This window comes from Spermophilus citellus, assembly GCF_964194105.1.
Source record: "Spermophilus citellus genome assembly, chromosome: 19".
Taxonomy (NCBI): Eukaryota; Metazoa; Chordata; class Mammalia; order Rodentia; family Sciuridae; genus Spermophilus; species Spermophilus citellus.
The window spans coordinates 11,455,452-11,482,295 of NC_138201.1; positions in this window are offsets into that span (position 1 = coordinate 11,455,452).

Genomic DNA, 26,844 nt, shown 5'->3' on the forward strand with positions numbered 1-26,844 from the left:
ATATTTGATTACTGCCTTAGAAACTTGCAGATAACTTTACTGTAATTACTAGGCACTCATCTAATTTATAACATTACTATATTGGTATATAGAGACATGGTTTCCAGAACTATTTTAGTCTACTCCTAGAAACTTGTCAAGTTTGAGAAGAATATTCTGTGCCTATGAAGGCTACCGTTTGGGGAGGGGAAGTTGACATTCATGTATTATCTGAAAAGGGTGTTGAAAGTCATTTTGTAGAAAACCATAGTCCACATGTTAGTGAGCATGGATCTAACTACAATCCCCCTCTCTGCCCAGGGATGCTGCTTTCTTGGTGACTGACAAATTCAGGGGCAGAGACAGCCAGAGTTCTTATAAATGGCCTTCCTCTGTAGGATTATTGGAAAATGCCTACCAGGGTGGATATAATGTTCTATTTGAATTGAAAGACTCCATCTTCTCTGTAAGATGTTGTAGCCATACAATTTTTGAGGGCAACATTTGTCTGAGTAATGGTGACGTCCTTGCATCTGACCCCAAACTCCTGGGAAGGGAATTGATGTATATCTAATTGTGTGAGACATGGTTTTTGTCATTATAAAGTAATATAAAACACAGCCCTTTTTTCAGTGCCCTGGTTATGTGGCGGTGGTGGTATGAACAGTCCAGGCACCGGAGGACAGTGCTGGGAAGTGGTGTTTTCTGACATGAGTTATTTTGTTCAATGAGTGCATGGAGTGAGTAGTGGGAAATGTAGCTGGCAAGTTAGGTTGGATCCAAGTTTGGGGAGGCCTTAGATGATGCCAGAGAAGTTAATCATCCACTGCTAAGGGTAGTAAGGAGACTTGGATGGATTTATTACAAGGCACTTATACTTGCCAGGTAGTGTTTTAGGAAGTGTTTTCCTTTTTCACTTAGCCTTGAATCCATATAACCATACATGGAGTCTAGGGTATAGTAAGGATATAAAAATTAGGTGAATGTGAGTAAATGGGTGAAACCGTGATGATGAACAAATGTAGAGATTGGAGGGAGAGTGGCTGATATGGCAGCTCTTCTAACGGTACAGGAATGAGTTGGAGACCTGGGTTGGTGTAGAGCCACTGGAATAGGGTCACTTGGGATGCAAATGAGAATCAGGGATTAGTGATTGAATATGAAAGTCAAGGAGAAGGAAGAAAAATAAATCGGTCAGGCAGTCAATCTAAGGTAGGAAACCACTTTAGGGAATTGCAGTGTTTCATGGTCTTATTCCAAAAATGGAATAATAAGACCATATTTGCATTGTCATAGACAGGATTGGTCCTCAAATGGTGCTCCTGCTTGATTGTGGGGTCCTCTGAGGAAAGGTATTGTTTAACATGAAGAAACTGTAGTCTGTGCAGCAGACTCAATGGTTCTTGTGAGGGCCCTGAGCCCTAGTTGAAATAAGAAGAATGCGCAGAAGCCTAAGACCAGAAGAAGTTGGAGATGTGTCCAAAATGCACGAACCAGAGAAAGGATAATAGAATAATCCTTTATCCCCTTTTGGACTGCATGGGCTCTATCTTCTCAGTGCTCTGTGGGGTGGCAGAAAGTTAGAGTACTATAGTTTGATTTTAAGTCCCATGCTGCCATTTCTCGTGCCTTTTGTTATGCAACATAGTTCAGCATTTAAAGGCATGAACTTCAGACACTGAGTGTGAATCCTGTGTCTGTTACATGCTACTCCATGACTTTAAGAAGTTACTTAAGTTCTTTGTGCCTAAGTTTTGTTCTGCTTTATTTCATTTCCTTCCTTCCTTCCTCAACATGTATTAATTATACATATTAATGGGCTTCAGTGTGTTTTTTCCACTCACATACACTGTGCACTGATCAACCTAATTACCCTTTTTCTACTTCCTCCCTAATTCCTAGTAATCACTTCTTCACTTTAGGGTCAACCTTTGTTTAGCTTCTACATTTAAGACAGAACATCTATTACTTGTCTTTCTGTGTCTGGCTAATTTCACTTTACATAATGTCCTCCACTTCCATCTGTTTCTCTGCAAATGACAGGATTTTATTCCATTTCTGGTTGAATGATATTCTAATGTGTGTGTGTGCATGTGTGTGTGCATGTATGTATGTGTATGTAGACAGACAGACAGACAGACAGACACACACACACACACACACACACACACATATATATATATATATACATATGTAAATTCTCATGATTTCTGTATATGTTCATCTGTTGATGGGTACGTAGGATGATGCCTTATCTGAACTATTGTGAATATGGCCACAATAAACATCACATGCAACTATCTCTTTGACATGTTGATTTCATTTCCTTTAGCAATACACCCAGGAGTGGTATAGCTGGTTCATATAGTTGTTCTATTTTTGTTTTTTGAGGTACATCCATAATGGCTATACAAATTAACATTTCCACCAAGAGTATATTAAAAGTTTCTTTTTCTCCATATCCCTCCCAGCATGTTATTTTAATTTTTTTTCATTTTTGAAAATAGCCATTATTACTGGAGTGAGGTGGACTCTCGTTGTAGTTTTGATTGGCATTTCCCTGATGTGCACCTCTGTTTTTTAATCTGTTAAATTCGAATACTAATAGACCCTACCACATGGGCAGTTTCAAGTACCAGTTGAATGACTTTAAGTAAAATATTAGAGCTTAGTAAATATTGGTTATTAGTTTTATTCCTATTTAGGAGAATCTGTAGCTTAATGACATTTCCTGCTTAGAGAATTTCCTGCTTAGAGAATCTAGTAGTCTGGTATGTAAAGGAAAGATTGGTAGGTTAAAAAAATTCATGTCCCTCCTTTCAAAGTAGAAGTTGAATTCTAGGAGGTACTTGGCCTTTCATTCATAAGTTTACTTGGGACTTTTCAAAGTTTTTCATAATTTACCATTTGATAATCCATTTGTTTTACCAAGATCTAGGATACTGATAAACCAGTATCCAGTTAAAACAGAACTATTAAAATCTGTAACATGAACTTCCCTGCTCCCAGTGTGCTGGTCAGGGTTTCCCATTGCAACTGATTCACACATGGACAGTCTGAGAGAATTTTGAGCTCGTGCCACAGCTAGGAAGTCTGAGGTCCTTTAAGATCCTTTGCATGGCGGGATCTAGGGGCTCAAATACTGTCACTGAGTCTCCATCTCTCTCTCTCTCTCTTTCTTTCCCTATGTGTAGCCTTCTAGACAAAATATCTCTCCTTTGACACAGACAGTTCCAGATTCATATGCCTTCAGTTTCGTGAGCTCCACAGAAAAATAAAAATTTCTTACTAGGTCCAAGAACAAAGGAGTGTAGGTAGCTGTGCCTTAGTGACAAGCCCCAGTCCATAGTCTGTCATTTTATCAGAGTAATGAGGTGCTATGGTGGGCCAGACCTGAGTCACGTGGCACTTCTGTAGCCAGGGGCCAAGTCTATAAGCAGAAGACATCAAGTGAGCGCTGGTGGGCAGCCTAGAAGGGTAGCTACTATAATCCATCATTCTTATTAGGCCAGGCAGCTCTAAAGGTAAGCTGGGAATGTTTCCCGCCATGTAGTGGGCTGTAGAAACCATAGCAACATTGTCTTTTTACAACTCCTGATTTGATTCTTTGTCAGTGGAGGAAAAAACAAAACAAAACAACAACAAAAACCCCAAACAAAAACCAATGCAATATCTTCTAAAATTCAGTGAGCTTTGAATAGGAAAAGCAGCTTGTGGTCTGAGCTTGGCCCTAGGGTTCAGATGTCTGGGAACATTTTGAGAACTGGTTCAAAGTGCTTGAAGGACTCTTTTAAGTTTCTTCTGCTCTTGTACCATATGCTGGCCACAGATTGCTTTCCCTAACTCCTCTGGGCACTGCGAAGATCAACAAATTAATGTTCACAGCTACCTTCATATCCTGTCTAAGGAATTAAATATGTCTGAACAATGCTTTTTTCTTTTGCATTCTTTTCATGCATGATGCTGAAACAGTGATCATTCCTATTTTAATTCTAAAAAGCCAAACTTGTTCTCTTCTTTTCTTTTTTCCTTTTCTTCCTTTTAAACACACCATGTACTTACACTGGCTAATATTACCGTACTACATACCTTTGGGCACACAGTTCAGGTCACCTGAAATTCTTACCCACTCTTTGTTCTGGGTTTCAGATCCCCTGTGTCTGATGTATTATTTACTGTATGATTTTTTTCACAGAGCAAGATGCATTATTTACAAGGTGGTAGGATTTCTGAAATTCCACAAGCTTTCTTGTAAATTTGGAAATAGCATGCTGGGCTAGACTGGATTGCTGAGTAGGGATGGGACCAATGTCATGATTAACTGGCTTTTTTATTGTCAGTGTGAGACCTTGTTTTTAATCTTTGCATACTGGGGCAGGAGAAATTTTGGTACCTTGTATAGGAATATAGTCTATCAATTCTCTCTCTCCATTATGTCCAAAATATATAGGACTAGAGAATCTCAGCAGTAGGGATCATAAACCAAGTCACTGACTTTGTGCAGTGCCTAGAATTCCTTGGCTTGAACCCAGTCTCCAGAAAAGCATGCAAAAGTTTATTTACCACTGGAGGGCAGTAGAGTGATATATCCCAGAGCAAAAAGTGTGTGGGCCCTTTAGTTTTTTCTTACTCTGTGAAAGAGTGTTCTGGAACATTTTTTAAAAAGACTTTTAGTTTTTGTCACTATGCTGTCATAGGGCTGAAATAGACTAATATGTTCTTTCTTGAATTTCAGTAGCACTTTAATTTTCTCTAAATAGTGATCTCTCAGCTGTTAAAAGCTTAACAATTCGCTCTTGGATTTGGCAGGTGAGTTCATTTGTAGCATTTGCCAATTTTTCTAGTGTAAATATTCTGATCACAGCTGATGCTATGGTTTGGACGTGTTTTAATCTGTTTTTTTTTTCTCCAATTCCTGTGACCTAAAGACCTGTTAAGAACAATGTAGATAAGGAAAAGTTTATTTTGGCTCCGGGTTTCAGAGGTTCAGTCTCTGGTGGCCACTTCCATAGTTCTGGGCCGGAGGTAAGGCAGAACATTGTACAATTCAAGGTGTGGCACCCAGGAAGCAGGTACAGCTCCACTCATCAGGAACAAAATATAAACCATAAAGCCATGCCCCAGTTACCCACTTCCTCCAACATTATCTGCCTACAGTTACTACCAGTTAATTCACATCATTGGATTACTCCACCAGTTAGGTTGCACCTCTCATAATCTAATCATTTTACCTCCAAACATTCTTGCTTTGTCTCACACATTAACTTTTGTGGGACACTACACTCAAACCATAACAGGGAGTATTCTCCAAAAGGTCATGTGTTAAGGCTTGGTCTGCAGTTTGGGATGTTATTGGGAGGAGGTGGAACCTTTAGGAAATGGGATCTAATAGAAGAAAGTTAGGTCTTTGGGGGCATGTCCTTGAATAACATATTGGGACCTTGGCCCTTTCCTTGATCCCTGCTTCTTGGCTGCCGTGAAGTGAGCAGGATTGGTCAACCATGTGCTCCACACCATAATGGTCTGCCTTGCACAGCCCAAAAGCAATGAAGCCAACTGACCCTGCACTGAAGCCTCTGAAATCATAAGTCATATTTCTTCCTTTTAAGTTGTTTATCTGAGATGTTTGTCACAGCAACAGAAATCTGACAGCTGACTTCAGGCCACTAATGTGATGTCACTGAATGTGGAGTTGGGACTAGAGGTGTCCAGCCCACTCATACACACTAGCTCCAGAACACCACTGTGAGCTCTTTCTGCTGTCACTTATAGTCTATACTGTTGTATTTTCAGCTGCAAATATCTTAATTTTTTTCTAACATTCTAAAATCCAGAGAATGAATATGAATGCGTGATACATTTTGCTTTCTGGCACCACACCCAGCACAACAACTTAGGTGTTTTAGCTTTTTATTTATTTATTTATTTATTATTTTTTTAAAATTTAATTTAATTTTATTTTTTTTATTAGTTGTTCACAACATTACAAAGCTCTTGACATATCATATTTCATACATTAGATTGAAGTGGGTTATGAACCCCCAATTTTACCCCAAATGCAGATTGCAGAATCACGTCGGTTACACATCCACAATTTTACATAATGCCATATTAGTAATTGTTGTATTCTGCTACCTTTCCTATCCCCTACTATCCCCCCTCCCCTCCCCTCCCCTCCCATCTTCTCTCTCTACCCCATCTACTGTAATTCATTTCTCTCCTTGTTTATTTTCCCATTCTGAAAACCTTAAGGCTGGGGATGTGGCTCAAGTGGTAGCGTGCTCTCCTGGCATGCGTGCGGCCCGGGTTTGATCCTCAGTGCCACATACAAACAAAGATGTTGTGTCCGCTGAAAACTAAAAAATAAATTTAAAAAATTTCTCTCTCTCTCTCTCTCTCTCTCTCTCTCTCTCTCAAAAAATGAAAACCTTATTGAAGAAAAATGTGCACATAGAAAAGAATACACATTGTCAGTGAATGTCAGTTGAATTATCAAAGAATTGTAATGCAAACACTGCAAGAAATAGACCAAGAAATAGAACATTAAAAACATCCTGGAATCCTCTTCTTTTTTTTAATATTTATTTATTTATTTTTAGTTTTCAGCAGACACAACATCTTTGTTTGTATGTGGTGCTGAGGATCGAACCTGGGCCGCACACATGCCAGGCGAGCGCGCTACCACTTGAGCCACATCCCCAGCCCCCTGGAATCCTCTTGAACCTCTTTCCATCCATTAGCCTTCAGCTGTCCAAGTTCTAATGCTGTAGGTTAGTTCCATCTGCTTTTCAGTTTTCTTATGAATGGGCCCACATAGTGTGTATAGTACTCTCTTATGTCTGACTTCTTCTGCTCTGAATCATGTTTGTGTGAATAATGAATTTTGTTACAGGAAGCTAGACTTCAGTCTCATTGCTGTGTATAGTCTTCTATTATATGAATAGACTACATTTTATGCTGTATTTTACTATTGATGGACATCAGAATCGTTTCCAGTTTGGGCTACTAGGGATACGGCTGTTGTGCCCATTCTAGTACATGCGTTTTTTCTTTTCTTTTTCTTTTTTCTTTCTTTCTTTTTCTTTTTTTTTTTTTTGGTACTGGGAATTGAACTCAGAGGCACTTAACCACTGAGCCAAATCCCTGGCCCCTTTTTTGTATTTTATTTTGAGCCAGGGTCTCACTGAGTTGCTTAGGTCCTTGCTAAATTGTTGAGGCTAGCTTTAAACTTTCGATCCTCCTGCCTCAGCCTCCCAAGCCGCTGGGATTACACATTGTGCCACTTAGTATGTGTCTTTGGTAAATAAAAGTACAAAAAGTCTGTTTGGTATATGAATAGAAGTTGAAATTGTAGAAAATATTGCATGGGTGTATCATAATGTTTTATATTTTATAGACATCCTGATTTGAGGTAGAGTCATGGAGGAATAAATGCTACCACAGTCAGACGAGGAGCATGGAAAAGGATGGCTTTATGTGACAGTAAAAAACAAACAAACAAACTGAACAAGCTATAAGCTGTAGAAAGAAGAGTCACTAGGCAGGCTGGACAGGGCAGTGATTAATTGGTGGTTGTTCAAATCTGGGAAATCCAAAATGGCAGGTGGAATTTGGTGCAGTATGACTTTGGAGAGACAAGCAAGCATCAACATTTAGGTATTTATGCGCTAAATTATCAGAATCAGGGAAGGTATTCAAATAAACACTTACTGTACACCACCTACATGCCAACCACTGCAGTAGGTGTGGTGATGCTGTAGTGACTAAAACAGTTGGGCTTTCTAGGAGTTCAGACCCTAATTACATAGAGTCAAAGGCAACCAACCAGTTTGCACCTGTGCTAAGTACTTTGATAGTGGCATTAAAAGGTGATCAAGGAGAATAGAGAACCAGCATGTTATAACCTAGACGAGGGTGTGAGGGAGAGAGTGAGATGGAGAAGGATTGTGGGGATGATATGAAGGTAGGCTTTTTGGACACCACTGCTCCTGAGTTCAGACCTATGGAATGAGTAGGAAGCGGGGTAGTAGGGTTTCTCAGGCTGCAGGCACACCATGTGCAGTGGACTGGAGGTAGAGATGGCACAGTGAAAAAGGGGAATGGGAGATGATTTATAGTATGGTTAGAACATAGACCAGATAGTAGAGGAAGATGATTAGGAGACCCAGGTGAAAGGTATAATCAGACCTTTAATGAAGGATCTTTAGATGTCTGCACTCCATTCTAAAGCAATGGTTGTCTTTTGAAATTTTTAAGCAAACTTGCTTGTACCGTTTCCAATTCTTTGTGGATGGAGCAGACAAGAACACCTGGCATGGTCAAAGCAGGTCCTATTCCTCTTGGGATGGAATCTTTCCCTTCAAAATAAGGTTGAAGCCTACTTCTGAGTAATGAGACCATAATCAGAGTGTCATTGGAATTGTGTGTTGATAAATGGGTTCTATGGGAGATTGGGGAGCTCCCATTTGTAATGTTTGCAGATTTAGATTGTAGAGCTTGCAAGTTTTCATGGTGTAAATATTCCTAACCAGCGTGCAGAGTTCCTGACACTTAGTTGGTTCTTTTAAGTGCCTGTGAGCCTGTCTTCTTACCATTTGCTGTGCTACCATCTTTCAGGATGATAAAGTTTAAACATTGCATTAGAGATTGTCAACCGGTAGTCTCAAGCATCGCTGTGCACCAATATCACATAAAGGGCTTGATTAGGCGCAGGTTGCTAGCGCCCACCCCCAGAGTTTCAGATTCAGTAAATCTGGGGTTTGTAGTGCCAAGTTCCCAGGTGAGGAACTGCTGTTCATCTACAGACCACGCTTTGAGGACCACAGCCTTTAAATCACCCCTCCTACTCATACATGAGATTAGTCCCAGGTTCTGATAGAAGTGTTGTAGCTATTAAAAAGTGTTCCTTCCTCTAGTGTGGAGAAAAAAGAATGAGGCAGAGATTCAGGTCAGCAATGAAAGAGGAGACAACAAAGGCATCGTCAAGATGTGAAGGAGTCAGAATTTGGACTCAGAAGACCTGGGATTGAGTGCTGCCTTGCCTGGGTAAATTTAGGCGTGTTATTCAACCTGAGTTTTATTTTTCCATGTTTATATGATTTGAATGTTTGTCCCCACCAAAATACATATTTAAATTCATTGCCTTTGTGATACTATTAAAAGGCAAGACCTTGAAGAGGTTAGATTAGGTAGGTCATGAAGGTAGGTCATCTTCAAGGGCGGATTTAATGCCTTTAAAAAAGGGATTTTGGGTATTCTCTTGTTTCTTTTGCTTTTCTGCTATGTGAAGAGAAATGTTTCTCACCTCTAGAAGATGCAGCCAAAAGGCAATATCTTGGGAGCAGAGATGGGGCCCTTATCAGGCTTGCCAAACCCACTGGTGTCTGCATTTTGGACTTCCAGTCTCCAAAATCACGAGAAATAAATTTCTATTGTTAATAAATTATCCATTCTGGAATATTCTGTTATAGCAACACAAAATGGACCAAGATACCCATCCACAGACTAAGTACTTTTACTGTGTGTCTCACGGGATTGTGGTGATGATTATGTGAAGCAAATTACCAAATTCTGCAAACTATCATCTACAATCTCAAAATTCTATGCAAGTGTAAGCTGTTGTTTCTAGAGGTAATAAAGTGGGATTCTGAAGCTCAGAGAGGTTAAATGATTATATAGTTGTAAAAGAGAACTTCTGATTTTCAGTTTGGTACCCTTTTCTCTCCTATTAGTAGGAGAAATATTTTGTCAAATGAAACTTTAGAAGGAAGTACAATATGGGAAATGAAGAAAGAGGAGCTTCTCTTATTAAAAAGGGAGAGGGCCTCTGGATCTGGAGCCCAAGGTAGTGCCTCTGAAGCCCCAAGGTATTAGAGAGTCCAGTGTGAAACCTCTTTCCTGTCGGCACTTTCTTTGTGGGGTAGCAGTGAGCTGGGGGCTCTGATGGGCTTGTTGGACTTTAGGGTAAAGTCAACAACAGTGGGTCTCACATTGGCAGCAGTAAAAATCACCTTGGGAACTCTGGAAAAATCCCAATGTTCTGGCTTCACCCCATAATAATGATGTCAGAATTAGTTGTCTGTATTTTTAAATTCCCTTTGTGCTTTACTCCAGTTGAGATACCAGATCTATGAGGGGTTCCTGAAGTGCAGTGCCCAGACCAGCATCGGGGCATCACCTTGGAAACTTGTTGAAATGCAGATTCTCAGGCCCTCCAAGAACCAGAAACTCTGGGATTAGATGACAGAAGTCTGTGCTTTACTCAGCCCTGCTGATCTTCTGATGCTTTCTATTAAGTGCCACAGTTATCAGAACTAATATGTATCAGAATTACCTTGAGGGCTTATGAGGGCCAGAGATAACCTGGTTTCAGGCCCAGAAACTCTGATCACTGGGAATGGGTCTAAGAATTTGAAGTTTTTATCACCTTCCTTGGTTGTTCTGAGGCAGTGATCTGTGGGTTATTCAATGAGAGAAACTATTTTAAGGAAAGCAGTTGTTACTAAACATGGTGTGGGTTGAATTATATTATAATTATGGGAAGAGATGTCTTGTTCCTTGGATTTCTTTGTTGGAGAGAATTTGAGTCAGTAGACTGAAGTTTGTGCCTTAGAATCTGTCTCTCTCTTTTAGTCACTGTGTAATTTTTATTTATGGAAACTCATTTTTTAAAAAACATTATCAGATGATTCTTATAGCTACATGTATCAGCTACCTTTTGCTGAGTAACAAACAACCATGAAACTCAGGAGCTTAAAACCACCATCATTTATTCTAATTTGTCTGCAGGTTGATTGGAGTAACCCAGCTTCATGCATTGGGTCTGGGGGCTTGGGTTTCCTCCACAAGTTTTATTCTGAGGCTCAGGCTGAAAGAGTCACTAGAGAGCTCTTCTCACACAATGATAGAAGAACAAGTAGACCCAATAGCACAAACAGTTTTTCAACTCTTATTTACAACTATGTCTGCAAACAGCTGTTAAAGCAAGTTATGGGGCCTAGTATCAAGTCAAGGGGAGGGGAAATTTATTCCTGACATGAAGAGGGATAGGAAGGGAGTGGCTAGTTTTAGACAACAATCTAATCAGCCACACTAGGTTTGGGATTAGCAGACTGGTCCTTCACTGCCATCTCTCCCTGGTTTGTCATCATTCATATTTGCCTTGATCACAAGAGGGAGGTGGATGAGCCTTATCACAGCCCCATAAGAACAAAGCAAAGGGCTGCCTCGCATGCATGAGGTACTCACTGGGTTCCATCCCCAGCACCACATTAAAACAAACAAACAAAAAACCAAAATAAAGTTACATATACACACACACACACACACACACACACACACATACACACAGATAGATATAGATATAGATATATAAAGCAAAGCAAGACACATCAAACCAAGCTATCCTGGTAGCAGGATGTGTCTTTCTAAGGGTGAGAGAGATGCTAATTCATTAGTTACATGATTAGAGATGCATGTACTCTTAAGACCACTGGGGAGATAATTAGAAATTATTTTAAAGCTAGAAGGAAACTGCCTCATCTCATGGCAGATATGAGGGAATTAAGCCCAAATGAGGGTAAGTGATTTGATCAGGAAAGATATCACCAATGGCTGGTCTGGGACTACCAATCAGTTGTTTAGATCCTAAGTCCTGTGTTCTTTATTTTGAACCACAGTTTTCTATAAGTCAGATAGAAGAATAAAGATGTATATTCTTTTGTAGTCTCAGGAGCTGATAATAATGTTAAATGAGTTTATATCTGAGCAGATATTAGGACAGGATGGATAGGCATCCCTGTAGGTGTTGACTATCAGTCCATCACCTGAGGAGATGATCTAGAGGTTACCTGGTGAGATTTGGATATACTCATCCTTAGAAGACTATTTTTCACCAGTGAGGATTACTAGCATTTGGAGCCACTGGATTCCTTGGATAATTCTTTGTTCCTTAACCCTCTGGTGGGGTGGGAGTGAAGACATGGAGAAGACCATTTGTGACCATCTACCTGCAGGTCTTGTGCTTCTGCCTTCTTACTTGAATGTTTAGGCTGTTTCATTGTGAAAGTGAGACTTCTGCAAGTACAGGTCTGTTGGAGACCCCTTCCAGTTGTCTTGGCAGGTAGAGGCCAATTCCATTATCTGACTTGATGTAGAGACCCAGGTGGCTGGTTCTCAGTGTTCTCAGAATTGTCTAGTATAACCCCTATTTGTTATCTTTTTGTACTTTTTCTGTGTAGAAAATTTGAAATGATCATCCATTCTACATGTATTGGTTATTTATGTTGAACCTATTCCCCAGTTTAACTAGACATTCCAAGGAGATATTAGTAAATGGAAGAGATAGTACATGCTGTATAGATATAAACAGATATAGATTTGGGTGAAAAAGATAAGGAAACATAGGGGGAGAAATAGAAGCTGAAAGCAGGGGCAGAAAGTTGAATCAAGAATTCTGAGGACCATTGTGCTCCTTGCCATGGAAATTTTAGCCACTAGAAGGCTCCAGGTGGAAATTGGGTGATTGTACCAAAATCAAATTTGTCCAGGAACCAAGGGCTCTGGGGCAGTTATGCTTGAGGTGAATTGCTGCCCACCTCTGCCTCCAGGCTCAATCAGATTCTTCTGCTAGACAACCTCGTGGCTCTCTGGGTTTTCTTTCCAGTATTGACTACAAATAACTTTTCCTTTGGTGTGTGTTGATTATTATTTTTGGTAGAAGCTGTAAACTCCAGATTGTAGCTAGTCTCCAAGATGATTGCATTGATTCTGCCTTTCTGAAAGTCACACACATGTGTAGAACCTTCACATGTAGAGTACGGATGACCTGGGTGACCATTGGAGTATGGTTTAAATGGCACTGACTTCTTATGGTAATTGATACAAGGTGTCAGGGCTTTCCCCTTAACCTTTCTTGGATTTCTCACAGATAAGCCAGATGCAACGTCATGAGGAAACATACACAGTCCTGTAAAGTAGTCTGTGTTGTAAGACCTCAGGACCATGTCCAGAGTAAACTTGTCTTCCATGCAAGTGAGCTATCCTAATCATTTTTCTGGCTCTAATCAAGCTTTCAGATGACTATAACCTAGCTGATGTCTTGACTGAAACCTCACGAGAAACCTGAATTAGAACTTCCTAGCTATACCATTCTCGAATTATTGACCCAAAGAAAGAAGATACGATGGAAATTGAAGTCCCATGTTTAAGTTGCAGAAGATAACTAATACATTCCAGGGAGATGTCAACAGTGTGTTTCCTAGCACCTAGGACAATGTTTGGTTTATGAGCTCAATACTGTTTGAATATGTGGATCTTTTCTCATCCCCCCCCCCAAACCTGCTTTTCTCTTTGAAATTAGCATGGTAATGCTGTAACCTCAACAGTCTACATGATTCTCTATCACCGTGTATTGTCTTACTCTTGAATCCTGCCTGTGCCTATTCCACTATCCACTGGAAGAAACTTATAAATAGAGCAATGCCTAGTTTCTACTCATCCTTTAAACATCTGTTCCAACCTGTAAACCTTCTTCTAATCACTGCAATATACAGAGCACCCCCTGCTCCTTACCCCATCTGGCAAATAACAAGCCCAAATTTAGTGACTTGAAGATGATTTAATATTTAATAGAAAGGTGAACTAGGGCTAAGGAAATCCAAGAAGGGATGATGAAACACCATGAGGTTAGCAAAAGCTGGAAACCTTGCCTTCTCTAGGCCAAAGGAGAGCGTATGGCAATGATGAATGGAACTTTGAGATGGAGTTGTAGAGAGATAGATACCTAGTCAATGGGCAGGGAGAGAACCAGGGTAATAAATACTCTAACCTCATTCTTGTCCTTTCTGAATATTCAATTAAATGAATCCAGTCTGAATATGGAAGCAATGGAGTCTACATCCATCAAGATTCACAGTGTTGGCACACAGTATGTTGAAACAGAGTAGAGAGAGGATCCAGAGGGCCATATGGAAGATCCTGTACACCCATGCTTTCCATCCACATTGGAAATTACAGTCTTACTCATGGTCTCACTTATGCTACCACCATACATTACTATTAAACTCTTCTATGTAATTTCACTTTGCAGAGATTAATGACTCATCTTTCCAGCAATACTTTAAACTCCTAGAGGGTGACAGACATCTCTTGTATTTCTGTTTTTAAGACATTTCTTGTATTGAACATAGTTTGCCACATTAGTTACCATAAAGCTGATCTGCCAATATAAATTTATTGGTTGCACAGAATGTAGAAACAAAATCAAACAAAAATAGACACAAAAGTATTTACACAGTTTTTTCCCCCATGAGCTTCCAACTCCAAAAGTTCAGGGACTGTATTTAATGTTATGGGTAGTCAAGTACATTTCAATGCAAAACAGATTTTATCATATGGAGTATTGGAATGAGTTATCTAGAGGGTATCTCTCTGAACTAAAGCATGAATTCCTCTGTAACATCTTTGGTATACTATTATATAGGTGGGGCTTTAAATTCTCCAGACAGTGGAATTTCATTACCTCTTGCAGCTGTGGAGTCCAGTCAGTATGTCCAAATGACCAGAAAGTTCTTTCTCATAAGAGCCCTCAGTACGTAATTTACCTGTAACTGCTGGCTGTCAGCAATTCATTCTCTGTTATGATACTTTTTTATAGAATGCTGTAGAAATGAAATGCATTGTAGGTATACATTTTGAGACTGGCTTCTCTTGCTCACCATAATGCATTTGGAATTCATCCAAGTTGCTGAGTCTCAAAGTCTGTTCTTGTTTTATTACTGTGTCATATTCTGTTGTTTTGATGTTATATAACTTGTTGATCCATGAATCCAACAAAAGACATGAGAGTAGTTTATGGTTTTTGGTTATTATAATCCATATCTGGGGCCAAGCTGTGTGAGGACAGAGAGAAAAAAATGTTTCATGGACTTACCCATCCCCAGGGATTCCATATTCTTTGATGAAGAGGATGATTCTCCTGCATTAAGAGTTTTAGATTCCTGTGGGCACCTCTTTCTTTTCCCATTGTAAATGCTTCTGTGGCTCTGAAGGTGTTTGAGAACAGAAAGCAGAGACAGAACCTGAGGGATTTCTCTTATTAATTCTGAGTGTTAGGAAACCATCTTCTTTTTCTTGAGCCAACACTGAAGTGCCTTTCTTACCAGTCAGTTGGCACAGATGCCCAATTTTAGATTTTTGAGATGCACTGATTTCAGGCCTGGGGATACCAGTGGAGGACAATGGTAAGGTCACCTCTGGTTTGGTGGAACTTCAATTTCTAGCTTCTTTCCCCTTCATCTGGTACTAGATGCTTTTCAGAGTTCCAAATAGCTGTCATATACATTCTGTCTGGGTTTCAAAGTTCATTCAGTGCGAGAGAGAGAGAGAGAGAGAGAGAGAGAGAGAGAGAGAGAGAGAAAGTTTGCTCGCTTACCTCCTTTCAGTGGGACCAGAGCATTCTTTGAGCTTTAGATACTGAGTGATGTGTTTTTAATTTCTAATTTTTTTTTCTTTTCAAATAAAAGTTTAATGGCTCTTATTTCAGGTAAACTTTTTCTTGAGAATTTTGGTTTCTTTTTTTTCACAGTTCAAGTCTCCATCTTGATGAGCAACCCATTTATTTCCCCTGTGCTGTTTCAGGCCATTGATGCAAAAGTGTCTCTGAAAGGGAAAGGGCCTCTTTTTTTTTTTTTTTTTCCTGCTTGGTGATCTTTGACCATAATTTCTTTGTTTATAGTTCCTTCTCTTCTTCTTTCTTCTCCTCTTCCTCCTCCTCTCCTCCCTTCTCTTCTCCTCCTTCTTTCCCCTTTCTTCTCTTTCTCTCCTCTCCTTCTCCTCCCTATTCTTCTTCTTCCTTCTCTTCTTCCTTCTTCCTCTCCTCCTTCTTCTCCTCCCCTTTCCCTCCTCCTCCTCTCCTCCCCCGCCCGTCCTCTTTTCCTTGTTTTGGTACCAGGGATTGAACCCCAGGAGCACTTAACCACTAATCACTGATCTACATCCCCAGCCCTTTTTATTTTGAGACAAGCTCTCCCTAAGTTGTTGAGGCTGTCTTTGAACTTTTGATTCTCTCGTCTCAGCCTCCCAAGCCACTGGGATTACAGGAGTGCACCACCATGTCCAGGTCTTTTCTTTTTTGAAAAATAGTTATGAATGCATATTTTGTTTCAGTGTCTAATACTTTCAGTCTCTAAAATCTTTGTGAATCTGCATCTGTTCACGTCCCTGTGTATTTTTAAATGATTTATTATTATCAAAATATGCTTCATGGAATATTACCAGTGAGAATTCTTCAAAGTGAAGGATGAGGGTAGATTATCACTAGAATGAATTGTATTTGCTTCTGCCTGGTGCCTGGGGTGGTAGCAGAGCAAGATAAATTTAAACTAAATTTGAGACTTGAGATTTTGTGGACCACAAAGCTAGTGTGGTTTCAGACAATGAGGTGCACCTACAGTCTGGCTACTGGGTTAGAAAAACTGGGCATTTGTTCTTCTTTCTCTTAATGTTATTACTGTAGCAAGGCAAACTTCCTTGTAGTCCACAGGATAGAAGCACATTATTTTTTTCAATTTACCTAGTTACCGAAGGTATATATTTTGGTGTTGCTTGCTATTTATGGGGTGGGTCTAGCATAAAACTGGCTATTCTTGAACTTGGTTTTTTGAACCTAGCAAAAATATGAAAACCAATGGTAAATTTCAACAGATTTAATGATTGCCCTTAGACTGAAAACTCATTTCTGTCCTCTACCTTCATTCACTGTGGTTTTAGCCGCAATCTTCCTTATATTCTTTCTTGATTTTCTTTGCACTTAAGATTTTAAAGATTTTATCAGCATTTTAGGTTATTTGTCTAATGTGTTTCTAGAAATATGCTCTCCATTGACTATATCATTATGATTCAGTCAGGTCTCTGTTAAAATAAGATATAATGATTACCTAAGACATAAAAGGGAGAATTGATAGACCAAGATTTTGATCTAGTATTTTTACTATAATGGCAATTGAACATGAAGAAAACTCTGTCTTTTCTTGGGACTTCAGTGTCCTTCAATGTTATGTGACAGAGTTGGCTTAGATTACCTCTGAGACTTTGAAACTCTTTGCTTAGTAAGCCATGTTTTGGAGGTGATTACCAAAATTCTTTCCAATTTATTTATTTTTTTGTTCTCAGCACCATGTTTTAAACAATCCGTGTTCAAGATACTTTAACATCTCAGCTAGTCTAATCAGAGGGACGCTTCACAGTGTCTTGTTGATTTTTCTTCCCCCAGGTGAAATTCTGATCTTTAAAAGGATTTAGCATAACTTGATAGTGTTATTCAGGCAGGAGAGAGTGCAATCATCTCAAGGGTTTGTTACCAGTGTATCTAAAAGTAATATCCCCACACTGCAAGAATACTTCAATGTACACAGACTCAGGAGATCATCAGCCCTGGTGGGTGTATTTGCTGGCTCTGTTGAGTGTGTGTTGTTGTGTGTCTTGACATCTGTGAGTGATACAGGATGGTAATGTTGCTTCCAAAATGAAACACTTTTTCCTACCTGTCTCAGAGAACCAACTGCTTGTTAGTCAGTGAGACCCTATCTCTAAATAAAATATAAAATAGGGCTGGGGATGTGGCTCAGTGACCGAGTACCCCATACCCAAGGTTCCCCCTCGCCAAAAAGCAATTTCTTACCCATGTAGTAAATGACATCCCTGTTGATACCTGTTGAAATGATACAGAATACTGATTGACTTTGTTTTAATTATAAGTGTTGGGAGTCACTGAGGTAACTTGAATCAAAAGATGCTTAGAAATGGTCAAATCCAGTTATATGTCAGCTATAGTAGCTGCAGAAGCTTTTTTTTTTCCCATAGAAAAAAATAACTTCAAATCTCAATACATAAAGCATGTTGATATTTCTAACAGCATGAATTTACAAGCTCAAGCTTTATATTATTTGTTTGGTATAACAGTAATGCATGAGAACATTTTAATGAAACCGTTGAAACTCAAAAAAATTGTAATTAGAACTTCATTTATTCCACACTTAGTAATTGATTTTCCATTTAGTGACAGATACTTTGCTAAGGTAATTTTTTTAAAATTATTTTTTAATTGTCAATGGACCTTTATTTTATTCATTTATATGCCGTGCTGAGACCTGAACCCAGTGCCTCACTCCTGCTAGGCAAGCCCTCTACCACTTAGCCACAATCCCATCCCCAGTTAATATGTTTTTCCATGTGGATTTCAGGGGGCATGCCTCATATTTGCTGTCTTATTTCATGTTATGGTTTGAATCTGAAATGTCCTTCTAAAAGCTCATGTGTTTGGCAGTGTAGTGATGTTCAGAGATGAAGACTGGATTAGGAGAGCTGTAACCTCATCAGTGGGTTAACTCATTTGATGAATTAATCATTTAGATGGACTATTGGATAGGACTACTGTAGGTAGGAGGGGTGTGGCTGGAGAAAGGAGATCACTGGGAGTGTGTCCTTGGGGATTATATCTTGTCCCTGGCTCCTCCCTTTCTCTCTACTTCTAGCTGCCATGAGCCGAGAAGTTTTCCTCAGCCGGACTCTTCTGCCATGAGGTTCTGCCTCCCCCCAGGCCCAGAGCAATGGAGTAGACCCACCATGGGCTGAGACCTCCGAGACAGTGATCACCAAATAAACTGTTCCTCTTGGGTCATTCTTGTCAGTATTTTGATTACAGGGATGAGAAACTGACTAACACATTTCATTTTTTTGCATCTACAAAACTAAAATAAAATTTATCAGAGCCTTCAAGATACCTTTGGGTACTTTAATAACTTTAGAACATTCCACAGAGCACAGTTTGAATGACCCTGGTTTAATCTAACTCCCCTAGTTTAGAGACCAAAAAAGTGAGAGCCTGAAAGAGTTAATAATTTGCTCAAAGAAAGAAAATAAAATAGTATTTTTTGTGTGTCTATTAAATGCTCCATTGAGAGATATTTCAAAGACCCAGCCAAATGTATTTATGAAGTTTACTTTATTGTTGTAAAATTATTGGTTATTTTGTCAGCATTTTTTTCCCACTGTGACCAAAAGACCTGACAAGAAGAATTTTGGGAGGAAAACTTTATCTGGGGCTCACAGTTTCAGAAGTCTCCATTGTTTTTGGCCCAAGATGAGGAAGCATATCATGGTGGAAGAGTGTGGTGAAGGAAAGCAGCTCAGGACTTGCACCAGGGAACAGAGAGAAACTACTGCATTCAACAAGAGCAAAATTAAAACCCAAAGGCATGCCCATAGTGACCACCCTCCTCCAGCCACATCCCTGCCTATAGTTACTAATCCTATCAGGGAATTAAGGCAGTGATTAGGTTAAGGCTCTTAACAACCCAATCATTTCACCTCTAAAACTTCTTGCACTGTCTTACACATAAGCTTTTGGGGGATACCTCATATATAACCCATAACATTGGCAATGATATTATACCCCTGCTATATTGCTACTATTATCTCCATATTATTTAGGAGAAAACTGAGATACTATGCAGCCAAAGAGGTAGGCAGCAGCCAATTAACAAAGGCCTTTTTAGTCATAGTGAGGACTTTGAGTTTAGGAGTGATTTGATCAGATGTGTGTTTTAAATACTGTGTTCTATAGACATGATGTGCATTACTTTAAAACTTTCAAAAAAAATCTAAGAAGGGGGAAATGATTGGATTGTCCCATTTTATACATGATCCATCTGAGGCTCAGAGAAGTTGTGTAACTTGGCCTAGAATATATGTGGTGGGGAGTATGTGGTGGAGAGGGGATTTGCACCCTGGTGGTCTGGAGAGCTCCATCTGTCTTGAGCCAAGCTGTGTTAGTGCTCTGCACCCAGAGACCACCAGGAGCATGCCTCTTGTTCAACCAGTTGGGTTTAGTGGTCCTTAGGACAAGGGAGACAGCCCAGGGAGAACCACAAGGTGGTTCCATAAGAAGCTTAGAGTTTATAGCATTGATGTTTGTCTGAGGTGATTGGAAGAGTCCTCTGAGAATGCAAGTTTTATTCTGGATTACATGCCCTTATTGAATAGGGTCATTCTATGATTAGGATTATTAATAAATCTTATCTTTATGAACAAGAGAGTAATGAGGTAAGGCTAGGGTTGCAATTGAATGCAGTCTTCATCCAGGAGAAGGGGACTATTTATTTTTTTCTGTGGTTTTGCCATGTCTTCATCTTGTGTGTGTTCTAACGTTTCAGACATGATTAGGGACTTGTCCTTTTTTTTTTTTTTTTCCCTGTCTTGATCCATCACCGCAGAGCAGCCTTGTCTGATGCTGATGTTCTATGAAATTGTTTAGAGTCCACAAGAGAATTCTTGGGCTTTCTTGTTAGTGCCAAGCTGCTAGTGCCAGTCCGGCTCCTGGTGGTCAGGGTCTGCTTTTCACTTTTCCACAATGTACAGCCTTTCATTAAATGTCACCTCTCTGATCTGTGTGGCAGCTGAGCTGGAAGAGATCAAGAGCTGATGCAGGGAGCCCAAGGAGACTAGTTAGCAGGTCATTTCTGGAGACCAGGAGGAGGGAGAGGCTGGCGGCTTGGGCATGTGTATGAAGAGGGCGTGTACGGGCTTGAGAGATGGTCAGCACATAGAGTCACATGTCAGTGGGGACCACATATTCTCTAAGAACTCAAGCTGTGATATATTGGGGTTGAGGTATAAAACAGCCTGAGAAACACAAAATTCTCATCAGCCCTTTGTTGTCATGAAATACTGAGGAAGAGAAAAATCTTACCAAATAACTCAGCTTCATCTTCCCCAAACACATTTTTGGCCACTGAAAATCTCTAATTTCCAGAGAGGTTGAGATTTATGAAGACACTCCTGACCCCTTCACAAATATGTAGGCAGTTTCTTCAGATGTCTTGAAATCTTGAAAAATACATTTTTTTAACCAGCTGAAAAACCCCTCTTTCATTATTGATGAAATCCTTTCAGCAAGCTGGCTGGAGTTAGATTTTTGTCTGGGAATTTACCTTATAGATGAGCTGACTGGGAAAAGAGTTTGATTAATGACTGTCGTGGACCATAAACACTATGAAGAGTGTAATTTCTATGTTGTATGGGAGAGGAAACCTTTTGAGAAAAACGTGCCCATGTGCTCAGAAAGCCTGAGTCCTTCCAGATTTAAAATACCCCACTTGGGGCTTGGGTTATAGACCTTGCCTCGCACATGTGAGGCACTGGGTTTGATCCTCAGCACCACATAAAAAATTAATATATAAATAAAGATATCATGTCCATCTTTTTAATAAAATAAACATAAAATAAAATACCCCACTTATTGAAGAGTAGTTTCAATACCTTGCCATTTTCTCTAAGTACCCCTTGAGGACAAAGAAGAAGAGTTAGTTCTAAACTGGATAATACCTCCATATTGAGGAAAACAGAATCTCCAGAGACTGTTTCAAGTCTTGTGTTACCATGTTTAACTTTGTCAGAAATGGAGTGTGACTGCTTAGATTGAATTGTAGTGTCATAACCTTCTCACAATCTCATTTTAGAATCTAACGAGGACTCTAACGTTTGAACCATAAGGGTTTGAGGCATCCAAGTTAAAATATAAGGAATGCAGAGTGCAAAATATTACTTTATTACCGTTAAGGTCAGGCAGGAAAGAATATGCCTGATGAATATGTGCAGGTAGATTTTTTTTTATAAAATGCATCTCCAGGATCTGGCAACTCTTCATGCCTGAACCCTTCCTTTGTTCAGGAGAGGGGCAAGTGAGGAGTGAAGATAGGCTGGGAGCCTTGTGGTCAGAGAGGGAGAGAAATATCAGGTGAGGAGCATTGTCCACTTAAAATTAAATTAGAGCTCCATCTTATAGAATTTGCCTATTCTAATAACACTATCTAGCTTGAGATGCAATATCATAAATTTATGTGAATTTGAGTGTGGAAAGCCAGCCAGTATTTTATAGTTATAACTCAGTGAACTACAGATGTTTAAAGATAAATGCTTTCTGAAAAAGGACCATTTTCAGAGCTAAGAGGTGATTAAATAGTTGAAATGATAATTGGAGCCCTTTAAGCAAATAGCAAGTGCTCTTTCTGTGCCATTTCAGGCCTGCAGTTTTATTGGTCCAGAACCAGTGAATTTTCTTTTTCGGGGGGAAGAGATACTTGGTCCATGTGGATGTTCATCTTTCAACAGTCAATTAAATTTTTTTCCTCAAGTAAGCTTCTTCTGTCTTGCTTACCACTGTCTTGCTCCTTCTCTAACTCTGCTGCTTCGTGTCTCCTCTGTGTATTTTTGTAACTGGTTTATTTCCCCCTTGCAACATTTGTTCCATGAATTCATTATGTAGTGAATTATTTCACCTCTCTGTTCCCTACGAGACTAAATTCTTTGAGGGCTATTTAAATATTTGATATTTATCCTGTTTGATGTTTCTCCAGCAGCACCAGCATGCCTTTTATGTGTTGGTGTCCAACAAAAATATTTGTTTGGTTTTCTCTGTGCTTGTTAGAATGGCACTTAGCATGGCGTTGTAAGTTAGGTTCTCTGAAAAGGGACTCTAAGGTAGGGAGTCACGTCAAAAAAGTTATCGGGGAGTGCTCTCCAGCAGTGCCCCTGTCAGGAATCAAGAAGACAGGACTGGATGAAGATGTAGCTATTCTGAAATGCAATTGTAAGAGAGGTCCACCCATCTATTTTAAGGGGATTCATGGAGCTGGGATGTCCATTCAGAGTTATTATGAAGTGAGGTAAGGTTGTATTCAGGGAAGTCAGTCTTTAGGAAACATGATTCTCAGTGAGGCAGTTCTCCTGCAGCCAGGAGATGTTTGCAGTGAGGGTTGCAGCTGTAAGCTGACAGCAACCAGCTTTCCAGAGTCTATAGGATGGGGGCATGAACCTGAGGAGGGAGATCGTGGTGAGACTTATAGCTCCCATCACAAGTCGTCACCATTTCCCAGATGAATCAGACTGCCAAAAGCCAATAAGTCAAGTAGACTGGAACTAAGATTTGTAGCTTGTGTTAGTCAGCTTTGCGTCACTGTGACCAAAATACCTGACAAGAACAACTCAGAGGAGGGAGTGTTTATTTTGGGCTCATGGTTTCAAAGGTTAAGTTCATGGTCAGCTGACTCCATCACTCTGGGCCTGACATGAGGAGGATCATCATGGCCAAAGGGCACGGAGGAGGAAAGCTGCTTAATTGTAGTCCCCTGGAAACAGAGAGAAAGAGAAGGGGGAAAGGGACCACGGGAAAGAGGCACTCTTCCAGAGAATGTCCCCAGTGACTGACCTTCACCAGCCATGCTGCACCTGCCTACAATTACCAACCACCCAGTCATTCATTCAAACTAGGATGGGCTAATTAGGTCATAGCTCTCACAATCCAATCACTTCACCTCTGAACATTCTGCATTTACAGGTACTTTGGGGGACACCCACATCCAAACCATAACACAGATTCTTAAGGTCTTTCTATACTGTGTGGCTCAACGTTCTGTTTAACCCAATGAACATCTCTAATTGTGTTGAGTAACTAGTGTGTCCTTATTTTATAAAGCACACAGTGTACTTAGGACACTTGGCTTTGGAAGGCACCTCTGCCCACCACTGTGCTGCCAATGCCCACCAAGTTACCTGATTTTGGATTCTTTGCCACAGGTAGCAGCCAAGGTTGGGGGAATGGGTTTAGATAGTAGCAGGTAACACTTGCACAGCATTTGCTAAGTACCAGGTACTGTTCTAAGTCCTCTGCATAAGTTCATTCATCTCCCCCCCGAATAATACTACACTGTAGGCATTACCCCATTTTCATAGATGAGGAAACCGAGGCACAGATACTTAAATAATTTGTCCATGATGACAGAGCAAAGAAGGACTCTAGTGTTGGACTCAGTCTGGCTTGATTTGTGGGAAAAAAATTCTTTAATTTATTACATACTTATCTGTACCAGGAACTGATCTACACATTTTGCTGACCTCATTTTATTTCCACCACCATGATCCATGGCAGGAATTTCAAACAGTCTCCCCATTTTAGAGAGCAGGAAACTAGTGCTCAGGCAGTTCATAGCTTGTCTCAGTTCATCCAGATGCAGAGTGGTAGAGCTAGGAATTAAATCCCAATCTGTCTTATATCACTGCCTGTATTTTTAGTCTGTGCCTCTAGGGTTCCAGTTTCTACATTTTGAAAAGAGGGACAGAAAAGCCTCATGGCAACTCTTTCAAGTGCTTGTAAGGCCAAATGAAGCAGGATTTTGGGTGTTTGGGTAGTGGATTGGGGCCCTGAAGGGGTGCCCCTCTTTTCACATCTTTCAACCTAAGTGGTGTGGTGTAAGAAGGAAAAGTTCACAAGAAGAAGATGGACCTCCATTGGACATTTAATATGTGCCTAGTAGTTTTATGTATGGTTTTATTTTTGCATTGAGAAATAGCAGACATTAATTCTAACCATATGGAAGTACTCATTAAGTGTTCCCCCAGTGGACATGAGTTATTCTTGTTACACCATGGTTTTCCCTCTTCGGCAGGGGCAGGAAAGGAAGGGATATTTTCCGCACTGAGAAATGGAGTTTGTCTCTGGGATTTTGCTAACAGGGCCACATGGGGATTGAATCTTACACCATAAGCTTTATCACACTGGACTTAAAGCAATGGTGCACTGATTTAGAGAAGAAAAGAATCTAAGGATCAGAATAGATCTCTCTTAAGATTCTGGTCAGATACTCTATACATATTTTAATTTTCTTCTGAACTTGGGAACCTTGCATTTGAATATAGGATGAGGAAACCCACGTTCTGTTATGGTCCTCCCTTAGAGATGGAAGGTAGACAGTGCTCCTCCTGGGCTGCCAGAGCAGCTGTGCTTCTGTAGGAGTCCTGTACTTGATGTCTAAGGCAAGCCTGTGCAGGTAGGTTATTTACATGAGCGCAGAAAGCGGAGCTGACGGGTTGTTGATTGGGCCTGGCAGGGTTAGTTCAGGGAATAACTTTTGTGCTGACATCAAATAGCAGTGATTTTAGGTTTATGACAGTTATCAAATATAATGATATGGAATGAGACCGAATTGTACCATAATAGCAATAAAAATCAACCTGGAAGGAGAGGTACTTCTATCTGTTTTGCCATTGCTCGGGGAGCTTGATGATGGGCATTCGAGGCTGGCGATCTGACTGTGGAAGATCAGATTTTGTGATTCCCCTTAAGTGAAAAATGGGGCAACCTGTGCTGCTGTGGTCACAGAGGACTTGGACAATGACAGCTATATCCTGGACAGAGATCAGCTGTCACTTGCATAATCAACAATGATGGTTGTCTTCTTGGGAGGCTGGCCCAGAGAAGGGGGGCAGAGAAGGCTTGAGCAAGCTGGAATGAATCTGCTGTTATTAAGACAGAGTAGCTGTTCTGCACCCTCAACAGCTGTGCACTTAGAGCTGGACTGTCTTGGATATTTGGAGAACAATCCCTTATATTTCTTACAGAGCCTTTGGTATAATACTTATCCCTAGAGATGCTTTGCCTACCCCAAACAAGCAAATAAACAAAAACATAACCATGGTTAAGCAAGTTTGAAAATTTTTTACAATTGTGTAAACATTTGTGATGTCCTTATGGTCTGAATGTTTGTGTCCTCTAAAAATCCTGAATCCCCAAGGTGATGGTATTGGAAGGTGGGACCTGTGGGAGATAATTAGGATTGATTCCCTTATAGAAGAGGCATGAGAGAGACCCCTTGCTACTTCTGCCGTGTGGAGACCATAGTAAGAAGGCATCATTTGTAAACCAAAAGCAGATCTTCCCCAGACATAGAATCTGCTGGCACCTTGATCTTGGACTTCCTGTCCTTCAGCACTGTAAGAAATAAATTTCTGTTTATAAACTACCCAGATTATTTTAGCAGCTCAAATGAACTAAGACAGACATCTTTCATTCTATTTCCCCTACCCCCAGTACCAGGGATTGAACTCAGGGGCGTTTAACCACTGAGCCACATCCCCAGTCCTTTTTTGTATTTTATTAAGAGACTGGGTCTCACTAGTTTGCTTAGGGCCTCACTAAGCTGCTGAGGCTGGCTTTGAACTTGCAATCCTCCTGCCTCAGTCTCCCAAGCCACTGGGATTATAGGCATGCATGTGCCACTGGCAGCTGGGGACGTCTTCTATTCTTAAGGTTAAATTTGCATATGAAGGTATTAGAGACCTCAGTAAGTCCTGCTTTGTATACATCTGCTACTTCTGTCTAACTGACAACATTAAAAACTTATTTGACTCTGGAGAACTTTTATTTATTAATAAAATAAATCACCACCTTATTGTCCAGGAGGGCTGATAGAACATCTAGGTGGAGGAAGGGCAAGTTCTTACCCCTCTCTCCTAACATCAGTCACCCTGGCACACCTGCCCTTGGACAGAAGAACTCTAGGTTTTACAGTCTTTGGATTCCAGGACTTGCAGCAGTGACTCTGACTGAGAGCCATGCAGTTGGCTGCCTTGGTTCTGAGGCTTTTGGCCTGGACTTGAGTCGTACCTTTGGTTTTCCTGTCTCTCTAGTATGCAGACAGCTCATTTGGGATTTCTCAGCCTCCATAATCAAGTGAGCCAAACAAATTCCATGTGCAGCCAGCACAGGACATAGCAAGTTAGCAAGAGAACAATAGCCATAGGAACAGCTGCAAGCAGTTACACAGTCCTTGTGTTGGGAGCTAGACCATGGAGCACCGTACATACCAAGCTAAGGACCCAGAACAGAGTATAATTTCCCAACATATGTCTCTCAGAACAGGAGTCCTGGAAGATGAACATCGATAGCAGGATCCGATAACTTATAATTGGGGAATTACTTCATTTTGTCAATTTCTTGAAATGTGTATTGGCACAGTAAGGGCTCTGATA